Genomic DNA, 14,451 nt, shown 5'->3' on the forward strand with positions numbered 1-14,451 from the left:
CCAGCTTTGGTTGTCCTTGGGCTATGGATGCTGCCTGGGCAAAAAGTACAGCAGTAGCTGGAAGGAGATTGTTGGCAGAGCCAAGGTGCATGAGCTACCTTTTCCTCTGATGTCCCAGCTTATAACTGTGAAAAGTATGACACAGCTGTGCTTTCCCATGTGTTGGCCAAATTCACAGCCATTTAACATTGATACAAATACAAAATATGTTATAAAATGTTGCACTGATCAGTTAAGTGCCATTCCAGTAATCCAGTTCAGGGGTAAGGAAAGTTTCTACTCTGGTTAAAGATGTTAGTGTGAAATATTTCACTATTTTGGAATCAAAATTTTAAAGGTGATGCAATCTGCTCGGGGGGTGTGGGGGGAGAAGTCCAGATGTATGAATGTATTCCTGCGGGATTACAAAAGATATTGCAAAAACTGAGTTTTCCATATAATAGAAAATTCCAAAATTTGCCTGTATAGAGTTATTAACCACTGTAATCCTTCAGTCTGGGTTTATACCATAGAGGATGATACTAATGCTACTCTTGTTAGGTGATCTAATAAAATAGGGTTCCTATTACGATTGTCTGCCTAATGATGGGTACCTTATCTCTGTATTTAGGACTGCATCAATGCTATGCTGCTGAGAAGCATCAGCACACTGTCCTCTCACAGCCAGTTAATGGTCTGGACATTCAGTGTTGGTCAATATTTATGGCCTAAATTATCTGAGTGAAAAACATGGTATGGAGAGAGACTAGCAGTGTCAATGTTTGTTTCTTGCTAGTAACAAAAATGAGAGCCCAAGGTGACTTGTGCAGTTGTAGATATTGCACTAATGAATCCCATCCTCAGCCATTCTGGGAAACTGTTATCTGTGCATTGCTTTTCCACCTGAAGCACCCCAGATTTTATAGGCCAGCAGAAGTATTGCACTGTCATTGGGCACATGATTTAATCATGGCTGATCACCAGCATTTAAATATCTAGCAAGAGCTCTTTAACAGCAACATTCAAATGCAGTTCTCAGAAAACATAACCTCTCGTGATATGCAGTTATATCATGACAGTGAGTAGCGAAGTTCTGGGTAGACAAATCATTGCCAAAGGGGTGATCGGTTCCACCAACACAAGTCCCTCCAGTGATGCAGAAGATGGTATTTGGTACGTTTGTGATTCATGATAATTTAGCTACATGCAACATTTCTGTCTTGGGCATTTATAAGCTTAAAACGATACCTGTTTAAAGATGCTGTAGACACACATCACTGAAGGTAAGAAACCACATTACCTGTTGCATAGTATTTATCTCATTAAAATGAAGGGGTCAACTTCTCAACTAATGTATATTGACAAATAATGACTTACAATGGCAGATTTGGCCTTTGTCTTTAACACTATAACCTATATTTTCAGAACCTGAGAACATGCAGCTCTGAACTAGGATCGTGTCCTGTGATTTGAATGCAGTTCAAATGTGCCCCTCTCAAGAGCATGCAGTGATCAGGTGACGGAGTATAATTTTGGACCTCAATTCCCTGTACCTGATATTTCAAAGGCTGTCATATATGCCATAAATATATGCCCAGACTCAGTATCGGCAGGGACCCCTACATTAGCCACAATAAAAACACAACAGGCAGACAGCAATAATTGACATTTTCACAGGAGCTTGAGAGATACAGAAACACAGTCACACCCAATTCCATTTTTTCATCACAGAAGTTGAACTCTAGAACGTCTTAGATGAGGTGTGACATGTAGTGGGATTTCCTTTTTACACACTATAAAAAATCCAGACTCACCAACTTAAATCTATTTTCAGAGGAGTTGAGAGCAGCAGCTATACAGCAGAAGAGCAGAGATAGGAACCAGCAATGCAGGATGAAATCTCCAGTCCACATCACACGGTGGGCAGAATGCTCAGCAATGCTAACAGGGGGCCAGCTATAGCCTTCTTACACCCCAGTAAATCTTCCCTGTTAGAAACCAACACTAAACACTCCTGCTTTTTAACATTATTTTTTCACATTTCCATGGGATAGGATCCCCAATGGTAGAGATCATGCTTTGAAAGGGTAACACGCTGTATAAAAGGTTTGGGCCAGCATCGAACACTGTATTTGAGACCAGTTCTAGTTGCAGGCGTGTTAGACGTACAGCTCCCTCTTACACCTTCCCAAAGTTTTCTCTTTCTTTTTTTCTTTTCCTTTCCTAACATTTTACATACTAATATTATTATTTACTAGTTGCTGTATCAAGAATACTCTGCCATTATAAACTCCAACTCAAAGTTCTTATGAACCAGGATGTACGAACGCTACCACCCCCTGCAAAAGGTGGGATTCCTACCCCTGCGTGACTCCTTATCTGAATGCTTTGCTTGACGTGGCGTGAGGATGGATAAGCTGCACAGATACTGCCCGTGGGAGAATCATGTAGGTAGGAGGTAGGTGGGACCCAGCCCCTGCTGTGCTAACTGCTCTGTTAGCAGTATAAAATGCATGCAGGAATGATTTTATCAGATATGCACTGCTCATGAGGTATTCTTAGAAAATCCTACCAGTGACTACACTATATTTCAGAAGCTGAACCTCAAGCAGGTTTCAGGATGTTCAGAAATATGATGTGTTACCAAATAACATAGCAAAACTACTAGAAAACAAAACAAAACAACAAAACACAGTGCTAGATTGCACACCCTCTCTCAAATTCCTATTTTACTCTTATAACACTGCAGGGTATGATTTGATTTAAGGAGGGACAACATACAGTCATAGAGATGGTCTTCTTCTAAGAACAGATCTCCCCCTTAAAGGGTGACTGCATTCCAAATAAACCAGCAGGACTTGGATGCATTTCAGACCCTGACAGATAAGCCACAAGTCTCACTTTTAGAGTCTGGTCATGACCCAGATTCTGCTCCAGCATTTTCTGCTCTACTGCTATACAGAAATTTGCTCAGATAAGAGATATCTTACTTAAAAAGTACAGATGCAGGATACTTTTTATAATCCTCACGGTACATGCCTTGTTGTTCTCAGCTGCAACAAAATGCAGTAGGCATCTCAAGTGTTAAGCCAGTCACCTCGGTTGACTGGTACAAGGGCATTCTTGATGTGGAACTTGGTGGCACGGGGGGGGTCTCTCCAAGGGTAACAGATGTTTCAGCCATGCTGTTTGCAGCTGACTGCAACGCACAGATATTTAGGACTCAGAATCTTTTGCATATTTAAACAAGAGACAATTTTTCGGTGCCACAAAAAAAAGAAAAGAAAAAAAATGGCTTTAAACCCATCGTTACCACTCTACACTAAAGATAATAAATGCTGGCCAATACGTTCAAGCCTCTTTTCCCAAATTTAATTTGCTAAGTGGGTGGAAGCATCAACGAATCGGCATCCTGGAAAAAGAGGTAACATTTCTGCTGGGTTATTTATGCATGCCATATTTAATAGGGTCCTTGTACGTTGACTAAGAGAGCCTAAAGTTATGTATTTGGGCTTGAAAATGCTGGATCCTATGTCACCAGTGACAATGACAACATCATAGCCTCACTGATACCTGGTTCTGAAGTCTTCAGCCATCCTAGATTCCCACACATCTTAATGAGTCTTGATGTAGTATGCATCCCAGCCATACAAGCCAAAGTTTGCCCCTCTAATTAACAGTGGTGGCTGGTGAGAGCCACAAAATGCATGCAACACAACCTCAGAAAACACACCTTGCTTTGCATGATAGCCATGAGTTCATGCCTATGTCTTTCCCTTTATTATTATTCATAGTAAACCAAAAACCTCAGAAAAGGTTGTTTCTCAGGTTCACACGAGTTTCCCTACATGGATGCCTGCCCAGGACCTGAAGTGGTCAGAATTTCTCAGACACTAACTTTAACAGCTTCATTTTCATCTCCCTACTCATATCCTTTCCTTCAAAGAAGTTAATTTCTCTTCTGCTAATATATTTCTACTTGTAGAGAGAAAACTCAGTTCCACCATGCATATTATTTTTACCTTCAGGGAGTTCAGGACCTTGTGGCCCAACGTATGTGCAATGGAATAAAGACAGGCAAAACATTTCCTTTAAGGTAAATGGTCTAAATTTTCATAACCCCACTTATTTCAGAATACTACTATGATAGAAGAAAAAAGAGATAGAGCTCTGAAGCCCTTGAAAAGGTAACATTAAATTACAATAATCTTTTAATTTGGTTCAGATTTAAGTTAATAGAAAGAAGAAGGTTTCATATTCCATGGGGAAAGGTAGGGTCAGAAATGAGGGCAGCTATTTCAGACTGCTCTGATTTTCCTGCTCTCAGAAGAAAACATTAACACATGTAAATACTGTATATCTAACACATACTGAAGAGAGAGAAAGAGAAGAGATTCCTCTGCCATGAGAGCAAATTGCTGTCATAATTAAGGTAAACAAAGACTTGAAAGCAAAATTAATGAAACTTATCTTAAATTGTCCCTCATGGGTTAGTCTGGGTGACTCTAATATACATTAACTGTCACTTACTTGATCAAGATTACTGTGTTCAGAATTTCTGTATTACACCTTTGACAACAGATAAAAATATTTCACAATTTCACATGAAAAAAAACCAAAACCCTGAATAAAAAGCAATGCCCCAAAATCCAAGCAATCAGTACCGAAAACAGAGTTTTCTCTAGACTAATGTTGTTCATACACATCCCTCTCACTTTCCCTTTATTTTTGTTACATTACATTAAACTCAGGATTTCATTCTTCCACAATTTTGACACTGTTATTTCACAACGGCTTCTGCCAGGTTCTGCAGCTGTTTGGTGTTCGGCTTTTCTTCCCAAAGCCATGAATGTTGCTGGAAGATTGCCACTTCACATTGCTCAACACCCAAAAGCCTCCGGTTGTAAGCTGTGCCATGTAGTGGGACCTGACCTCAGTGCAAGATGACCTGCCCCTCAAATGGTAATTGTCAGCCACAAGGTGCTATTCTGGATTTCATTAGTGGAGATATAGGAAAAATCCATGGACACAAAAGGGAAAAGAAGTTCAATTTCCTTCTTTGTGTCCTGTAATTAAATATGCACAGAATGAATGTTGTAACCAATAAGTTACAGTGGGAAAACGAAAGCAAAATCAACCTTATCATTTCTGGTTCGCACCTATTCCTTTAATTCACAGAAAAATCCCTAAAAGATTAAAATGCAGTTAGTAAACAGTTGAATAAATAGGACAAATGAACTCCTGTGAAGTGGAGAAAGAAAAAGTACGTCAATACAAAGGTGAAGGCATTCATCAGATGAAGATTTAGGTGGAACTTCGCATCGTTATTAGAAAAACAGGAGGTACTGCGCTGTGCCCTGGCCATCCCCGTCTGTGCTTCCCCAGAGCAGCCGGGGGTGCCCCCCAGCTGCTGTGCCATGTACTATCAGTACACGTACTTGTATTTTATGGGTGAGAGTAAGTTAGTTACCAGGTCACGAGCAAAGAAATGTAAGGGAAAAGTCAGAAAAAAAGGGATGCTTGATTGTCAGTTCAGTGCAATGAACTGATAAAATAACGTCGTCGTATTTCGCACAGATACAACTGGTCATTTTGTTTGTGGTTTAAGCTACAAAATAGGCCAAACACAGAACCCAACATTTTTTTCAGGTTAGCTGAATATATGGATCTCAGCACATCTGAAGGTCCCACAGAGCTCCTTAACCCTGGACTTGCCTGCAGGTCCTCAGGCAGCTCACCAGCATGTCCTTCTCCGTAGTGCAGCACCGAGTTTAACAAAACTTCCCATAACTCACACATTTGTCTTTGGCACCATCACTCTAACACTTGAGCATACATTAGCATTACATGGATTTATCTTTTTCGCACCTTTTAGAGACAGGGCAGTGCAGCTGGCCTCATTTGACAGAGAGAGAACTGAGGAGAAACAAGGTGCAGCATTGCTGAAATCAAGCACTAACCTGGGGCAATGAGAACACTTGATATTCAGGCTGTCATGCCTTAGTTACTGCTCTAATTGCCAGTAATCCTGAATTGCAAGACACCTGAATTAGCTGTTTGATTAAAAACAAAATAAAATAAATAATAAAAAAAAAAGAAGCTGATGAGTTTTGTGAGCAGTAGTGCAAGGTTTTAGCCGTGGATCGCGTGGACTGGTGTCTCCTAGATAAACTCCTGTTTGCATACTTTGGTGTCTAAGGAGGCTTGAATCTATGCTGAAGTTATTTTTCTGTAGGGATTTAACAAAATCTCTGTCTTTAACTAAACATTCAATATGTAACTGTTAGAAAACTAATTTGTTTGAGACTGTCGTCCTTCTGTCAAATTTAGTCGAAACCACTCATAGCATTCAGGATTTGAGGGGGGAGATATGACCTGGAGGAGTGGAAAAATAAATACCTATGAGTAGATGTGATCACATCAGTCTGCGTTCCTTAGGGTATCAAAGGCCCTTCAGCATCTTACAGCCCATTCCCACAGATGTTGCCTGCCTGTAAAAAATTCCTGACTCTCCCACAGCCGTGCTGCGAATGGGGTGTGCAAGGGAATGCCTACAGCTACAGTCAGCTACAGGATGAATAGTAACTTCATCGCTTTTGCTGTCAAAGCTTTTAAACTGAAAATATGTGGAAGGATTCACTAGTTGTTTTAAATCGGCATAGAGTCTGCTCACCTGGTGTTTCTGCATTTGCTCAGACATAATAGACGATATATGATGGCCAAGAAGGTTTAGATTTTGCACATCTTCATTGCTGGAAGAGATACTAAAATGGACTAGCTTAGCCTGAAATTGCAACAGTTACATGTCCTGTGTTTTGTTATGGTTCTTTAGTAATGGTGAAGATTATCATTAAACTGGCTAACAGAGATATAATAACTAAAAACAGCTCAGCCAGAGGGCAGCAAGAAAATAGAATATTTTAATATTTGTGAGGAAGTAAATATGAATTTATACCCTTGAACTTTAGCTTATCTCTAATCTCATCCAATGTGCATTTTGCATTATCAGTTATCTGGCAAGCCCTTAGCAAACAAGGAAGCCAAAACAAAGGTCCAAAACAGTTTTATGCCAAAATAGGTAACATGTTCAGATGTAATTATCAGGTAAGAATAATTTAAAAAAAAGAAAAATCTCTGTACTTTCCCTTCCCAAATCTGCAAATACCAGTAGCTCAAATTATTGGTTAACTCTCTCAGAAGTCTTCAAACCATCAAATCAACAGCCTGTGTTTAGCCTAAATAAGCCCCGAATAATACACTTATTCGGCCACAGGTGCTGAGTCAGAGTAAGACTGTGGTACCAAAAGCATTTGAAAAGAGTATATAGAAGTTAAAGTGTTTTGTTTTTCCATCTAAAGCTCTTAGAGAATTAGCAGGAACGTTATTCTTCGAAAGAAGCCTACTGAGCAAGGTTTGACAGAAAAGCACGCTGCATAAGTGTGTTACAGGGTAGGCCAAGAACAATAAAAAACTTGCAACCCTCAACAGAACTTTTCAGCATAAGTGTACCTATATATAAAGTATATTGGAACAGTAAGCGCAGCCAATGAGCACGACAAAGCATGGAAAACCATTAAACCCACCGACGGACACAAAAGAAATCTGGCTGAGGGGTGTTCCTTGTGACTATTTTCCCTCAGGAAACAACACTGTGATTTACAGTTTACAGTCTAAACCATACTGATAGCAAAAAAAAAAACCCCAAACCTACTGTTATTTGTTCCTTTTTAAAAAGGGGGAGGAGAGTTATAAAGTGCTCCCTTTCCACATAGTGTCTTGTTTGAAGACAATATTTATTTAGAAATTTTATTTTGTACAAAAAAAGGGGGCAAAGTGATTGAAATTGAGACTAATTTCTTTAAACTTTGCCAGAAAAAAATAAATCTATCAAAGTACAACAAAATATTTTTAAAATGTTATCATGCAGGGAAAATATCTTTCCTGTTCTCTCTAAAATGGATCTTCTTTCTTATCTTCAAAGATCATGAAGTATTTAATGGTGTGCGTTTTTTATTTTTCTTCACTACAGACACAATGTTCCATTGGCATCTGCCTTCACTCATACAAAAGCACACATTCAATACTCGATTTTAAAACTGTATTCTAGGAAAGGTAGTAAACAGCATTTGTGATAACCTTACAAACCGCACTTTTCAGGCTGGTCCCATTATGTTGGTAATGCAACACAATCAGTTGGCACCAGTGACTTACTGTCATCTATTCATCATCCACATGACATTCATAAAATGCAACTTCCTGCTCAGTAAAGACGAGGTTTCTTAAAACTAAAGAAACCAAAGTCTAGTCTAAGCTAATTTTTGATGCCCCTGCAGTAAGGAGAACACCGGGGGGGTTTAGGATATCAATATCTAAAGGCATCTAGGATACCAATATCTAGAGGTGTCTCTCCCTTGACACTGACTATAGAAACATCATTAGTATTAATATAGGTAAATATCTTAATCTAGACATCCAGCATTTAGGTGGCTAAATATTGGCCTAAGTACATTTCCTGACATCAGTTAGGTGCACAGCTCAGCTCTAACGTGCACAGGGAAGTACAGAGGCAGGTCCCATTCATTAGGAAGGTGACGTCCTCCATTTTGGGCACAACTAGCGTTATATGGCATGGAATAAATATATCACAGACATCGCCATATTGTAGTAAAGAAGGGAAGCCATTAACTCCAAAATCCTCACTTCCAAGTGATTTACACACGGGAAAAAAAACTCTGAAAGAAACCCAATTTTCTTTTCAGGAACACAAGCCCAAGCTAGCCTGGAGTGAGCTATTTGCCCCTTGCTCCAAGAAACAAAGAGCGTTTTGTTGAGTTGGATTCTGTGCCCCAGGGACTGTAATGATAGCAACACTTAGGCTTTATGGTTGGCAGTGTTTTTTAATGGGCCTCATAGATTTTGATTAAATAGCCATGTCTCTGGTGCTTTGAAAAAGAAGCCGTGGAAGCAGCCTTAAGCATTGTATGCTCTGCCTTGCACCTACTTCCTAACCCTATGGCTCTTGCATGGGCAACCTCTGGTTCATCTGGAGGGCCTCGTGGTGTGTAACCCTGGGGGAAGCACTGATCCGGTATGCTCCCCAAGGCAGGCTTACAGCATAGCTACTTGATCCTCAGGCAGGCCCCGATTCTTGCCGTAGGACACGCATTCAGCAGAGAAGCAGCAGAGTTTATTTTACAGATTGGGAAGAAACTGTTTATTACCAGCCATGCTAAGAGAGGCAGGAGGGCACCTAAAAGACAAAATCCCTAACAGTGCAGTGATGCAAATGTGTTTTTTTCATATACTTTTCCTCTCTTCCTTCTCTTTTACTTCCATTTCCCCCTTCCTTTTAATGTAGCCTTCAGCTATCTCTTCAAGCTAACTCCACAGTAAATCATCTTAAGCTGCTGAGTCAGCAAACCCAAGGAAGAGCCAGTAGCACACTTGCTAGAGACTTGAATAATATCCCTTCAGGTGCTGGGTATTGATAGCTGAGCAACATGAAAAATCACTGATTCTGATTTTTTTTTTTACAGACTCCTTTACTAAGAGATCTTTTTTTTTATTTCCCAGGTTGTTATTTGACTCTTTATCCAACCTCCTCCAAGCTCATGAATACAAAACCAGCAGAGAAAAGAATCATATTAATGTCCTTATATCAGTGTTGTCATCATATTATTTGCCTGTCACAGAAATTATTACTACTACCAGAGGGCCAGAAAGTTAACATATTAATGTAGGGCAATGATTTTCTGTTTTGTAACCTTCTGCTATGCATTTCTAAGACCTAGATATCTTGCCTGCCTAAAAAGAAAAGTTACATGTAGATACCTGTGTTTGTGTGTAGCATTGTGATCCACTTGTTGGTAGAATATGCCTATTTCTAGGCTTTCTTTTTTTTGGTTGTCAATCATGTTTTGTGCAAATAAGCTTAATAAGCTTAAAAACATTTTAACCAAGCGTGTCTTTCTTTAGCTTCTTCAATAACCATAACTGTCATCTGATGTGCCCGGTGTCAGGTTACAAGTGTCAGTGTATTAGATGGAGCACCAACACAACATCAAGGTCTCCCACCAGCTTCAGGCATCTTAGACATTAGTGTCAACATGATAGGCTTTCTCAGAAAAAGCCAGGGACTTGTAGATATCTCAGGTTGAGATATCACCCTGAGATGTCTATAACTCTGTCACCCTCTGTAAGCACCTATCCCACCTAGCCGACATGCTAATAACCATCCGGAACCTAGGAACTCAATTTTTGTGCCTATGAAAGGTGTTTGAAGTTGGTATCAAGGGCACTGTCGTCGTTTTGCAACACTGATTTTCTCAGATGCTTTTTGTGATACACCTGATGAGAAAATCTGAACTTTCTCTTTGAAACCACCTTACTCAATATTACACATCCTGAGATTTTTTTTTTCTTTTTTTTAAACAAGGCATAGGCTTTTAAGAGATTGTTATTTTCTGCTGATTGCCCCCAGCACCATCTCCTCATATGAAAGCAGAAAAGCTATAGCAGCAGTAACGTCTTGGTTAGCTGAGTTTTCTTCTCCCCTGGAGAACATTCCCAGCAGTTCCCTAGCTATATTTGTACGTGCTTGTATTTGTGTTACATAAGTAATAGGGAAGTCCCACGTAACCGTGCATTATGTTAGAGACGGTTGCAATCCTACAGAGCGCTTGACTTCTCTAATAGAGTTATGAGATGTTACAGATCATGAGGCAGATAAACTCATTAAAAGCTGCCTCATTAAGTCCTGTATGGAAAAAATAGGTTGCTTAAAAAGCAGAGACCAACACAACCCTCTAAGTGCCTGAGGAACCTCAAATCTGGGCTGCAGCAGAAAATGGATGCTCTAACAAACACAGTAGGGTTGGAGAGAAACTAGTAGTGTGTCTGAATGCACTATCTCTCATCTTTAAAAAATGACAGAGACTGAAATGTAGATGATCCTGTCTGAACGTAGCCTGGCACTGGAAGTGACAGCTACAGATGAATAATGGAGGATACAGACAGGTCTCTGCCCTGTAGACTATACGCACCTTTAAAAGATTGAGAAATATTACCCGCTTCAGTAAACAGGGTCTGAGCAAACAGATCTCGTTTCTCTCTTCACCTTTTAATGAATTGCTTAAACATAGTCAGATTGAGGTTTCATTCTCTGATCTGTGAGATGCTGTCTGCGCATCCAAATCTGTATTTGCCCATGCGATCCTCATACAGTGATGGCACTTCAGTCTTGGTATACGAGAGTCATCACTTACACCTTTTTCATTTCTCTTTCTTTTTTTTTAAACGATGTCCATGAACATGTTTGCCAGCTAATGAAATGCTACAAAGAATATCTTATCATTTGAAACATTTAAGCTTAGTAATATCAAAAATGCATCCACAAGAAATTCCAAGTGCTAGCTGAAGAAATACATCTGATTGAATTATTACAGACAGTTAGAACACCTGCATTGCAGTTACATTTAAAATTCCGTTCATATACTAAGCCAACTTTGTGAGTCATGAATTTCATTGTTTCTCAAGTACATTTGGAACCAGACAAAGGAATGATGGTTTAGGATCCTATCGCCTCAATGATTTTATGATTACTTTTGTTAATATTTCCAATTTAAAAAAACCCAAGTCCACTGCTATCATAGATGAAAGGAATGAGAAATCAACCAAAATAACAGTGAAAATGAATTCAGAAGCCAAAAATAGGCGGGCTGAAGAAAACTGATGTACAAAGGAAAACAAGAGATGTTCAGACAAAGAAAAGAATGAGAATGATTGAAAAGAAGCGCTCTAGCTAACAAAAAAATGGATTATAACCAGCTAAAATAGCAACATAGACATTTAAAACTAGGAAAGAATTTAAAATTAGGGAAAAAAATATAGCTCAAGAATTCCTCTAAAAGGCCTAGAGGCTTCTAGGTCATGCTCCTAGATCCTGCCTTCAGTCCCAAGCGATTAATAAGAAGGTGGAATACCTTTGTGCTAGGCAAATATGGAATAACTTGTTAAACACATGAAGAAGCTAACCACGTTAGGCTCTGACAATTAGAACTGGCTTAACATGTCCACTTCTAATTATTTATTAGCATATTATTTTCTTGTTGTCTGGTGTCAGTCTATACTTGAGGCTACCTAGAATTTTCCATTAGTACACTTTCTCATCTTTCTGCCTTGCCTTAACCTGTACATGAATGCAGACATTAGTCTGGGCGCTTTGGTTTTCTGCGGGTGAAATATGCGTCTGTTGCTGAAGCCAAAACCTGCACATCCAAGCAGGTGTACAGATTCAGGAGCTAATGCAGCCACACTGTCTGTGAGGGGTGGAGACACGTGCCACGAAATGGGGAACAATCCCAGCTGCTGAGAACAGGAGCTCTCCTTGAGAGTAACTGGAGGCTTCTTGGACATTACCAGAGATGCTTAGAGGAAAGCTACGTAAAAGAAGATTTTTTTTCAGGAAATTCTTGGAGGCTAAAATGGCATTCAAATTTACTGTAAAATTTTAAAAGTCATATTCACTTTCTTGGTAGAAAAGCTGAAAATCTGCATGACAGAGAAGTACCCATTTGAGGACATCAGCACAGCACATTAGAGGCAGTTTGAAAAGAAATGTGCTACCACAAGCATTACAGGAGTCCCAGAAAGGGAAGAATCATAAATAACTTTATATCATTCTGGAACTTTGGTCTGTGAAAAGAAACTTAGGGATGTAATAAGGAATGAATACTACACACAGATTACAAGACTGGTACAATCTCTGTCATAGGCTTAAGTTTCTTCACTGACCAAAGAAGTGTGTGTGAAAATACACAAGTTTATGTGTGCAAAATCATTAAATTTAGTACCTGAGTTCCTGCAAGAGGCTATAATAAAACCTTGCACTCATAAACAAGATCATAAGCATTGCAGAAACAGCATATATAAAGGCATATTTGTTCTTATTAGCTCTGTTTTGCTTCATAATATTTCATTAGAGAGTTATTCTTTGCAAAGGCTGGACGTGACCACTAATTATCCAGCTCAGCAATCACGGTTATGTCCTGAAATGCTAGGAGTTGGAAACTTGCTGTCCTTCTACATTTGCCAGGAAGGTCATCTGCCTGAAAGCTCAAGAGCTATGTTCAGTCACATTTATCTCCCTTAATTAAAAATTGTTCACCTCTAAATAAGAAGAAACCTTTTGGCTCTTTCAAGCTGAACAGCAAAAATCTTGAAACGCTGAAGATCACTGGTTATTAAAAAAAAAAGTCTTTTGCCTTTCCATTCATATGACTATTTAATTAATTTTGTTCCAGCCTGAAAAATATGCTTGCATACCCAGGAATTCAGCAGCTCCACCAATCTGCTTTCCAATTTCACCCAGTGTAGGATGCATCTCACCGACACTTGTAGATGAGGAAACATTGATGCTGTCCTAGGTTTAGCTGTAAGATGGGACCTCTTAAGAGACTGAGACATGACCACTGTAATTTCTGAGTCTCAAACCAGAAGAAAAAGGTGTGTTTATGTAATCTAATGTAAGTCCAAAAAACCCCAATATCTGAATTTGAGCTAACCTCCTTTTATAGTCAAGAAGACAAGAATCTCATACTAACATAATCACCGATAACAGGTTAAATGTGGGGGTCCGCCCTCCCCCCCCACCCCCACATTAGCTTAGAGGAAGTAAAAATTAAATATACTCACTTTTTAATACATAATACTTTCTACCTGACCAGGAGATCTAGGCAATAGTCATAGGTGCTAGAATGAAATTGAAAGATCATCTATTTGCACGGCGAGGGACTATATTATTTGGATGAACAGAAGTATACTACCAGTTCCAATCCTATTCTACAGAATTTAGCTGAATAATGTTACATTTCAGATAGGCAGTTAATTAAAGCAGTCTCTAAATAACACCTAAGCAGAAGGAACGTGCATTTTTTGTACCAAAATAAAGACGAGCCCTGTAGGCTGACCACTACACATTATAAAAGACTGGTCACACACTCGATACACGAGGAAGAAACTCTGTAAAATCTGCTAAAAGATACTCTGGTCACGTCACTACCATATTAAATAATTCTTATTTTAAAATAAGACCAAAATATATGTCAGGGATGCTTTACAATACCTGGCTATTAAAGTGTAGTAACATGAAGTTATCTGTATATTAAGCAATTGTAAAGCATTTGCACGGAAGTTATAGAAGGCTGTTAATCAGAATGAGACAAATGATTTAAATACTAGTGCTATTTGTCCCAGTATCCCTCTGTGCAACACTTCCTGAGAAGTGATGAAAAGCATAGTTAAGATCAACGGTTTAGCAAAGAACTCAGTTGAAATGCAGGATAAGTTTATTATAGGGGTTGTATACTGTTCCTCAGAGTTAGAAAGTGAAAAAGCGTGCTTTATTCAGTGGTCTTATGGCTGTTATGTGAGGCCAAAATGAGTAGGAGAACAATGGGCAGGAAGAGTTTCAAT

General features: G+C 39.2%; 1 protein-coding gene across 5 annotated transcripts in view; it reads right to left on the minus strand.

Annotated features, from left to right (window-relative positions):
- Positions 1–14,451, minus strand: part of ADCYAP1R1 (ADCYAP receptor type I) — a 146,143-nt gene that overhangs the window by 97,202 nt on the left and 34,490 nt on the right. The window lies entirely within an intron of this gene.

Source organism: Phalacrocorax aristotelis, chromosome 2, assembly GCF_949628215.1.
Source record: "Phalacrocorax aristotelis chromosome 2, bGulAri2.1, whole genome shotgun sequence".
NCBI classification, from domain to species: Eukaryota; Metazoa; Chordata; class Aves; order Suliformes; family Phalacrocoracidae; genus Phalacrocorax; species Phalacrocorax aristotelis.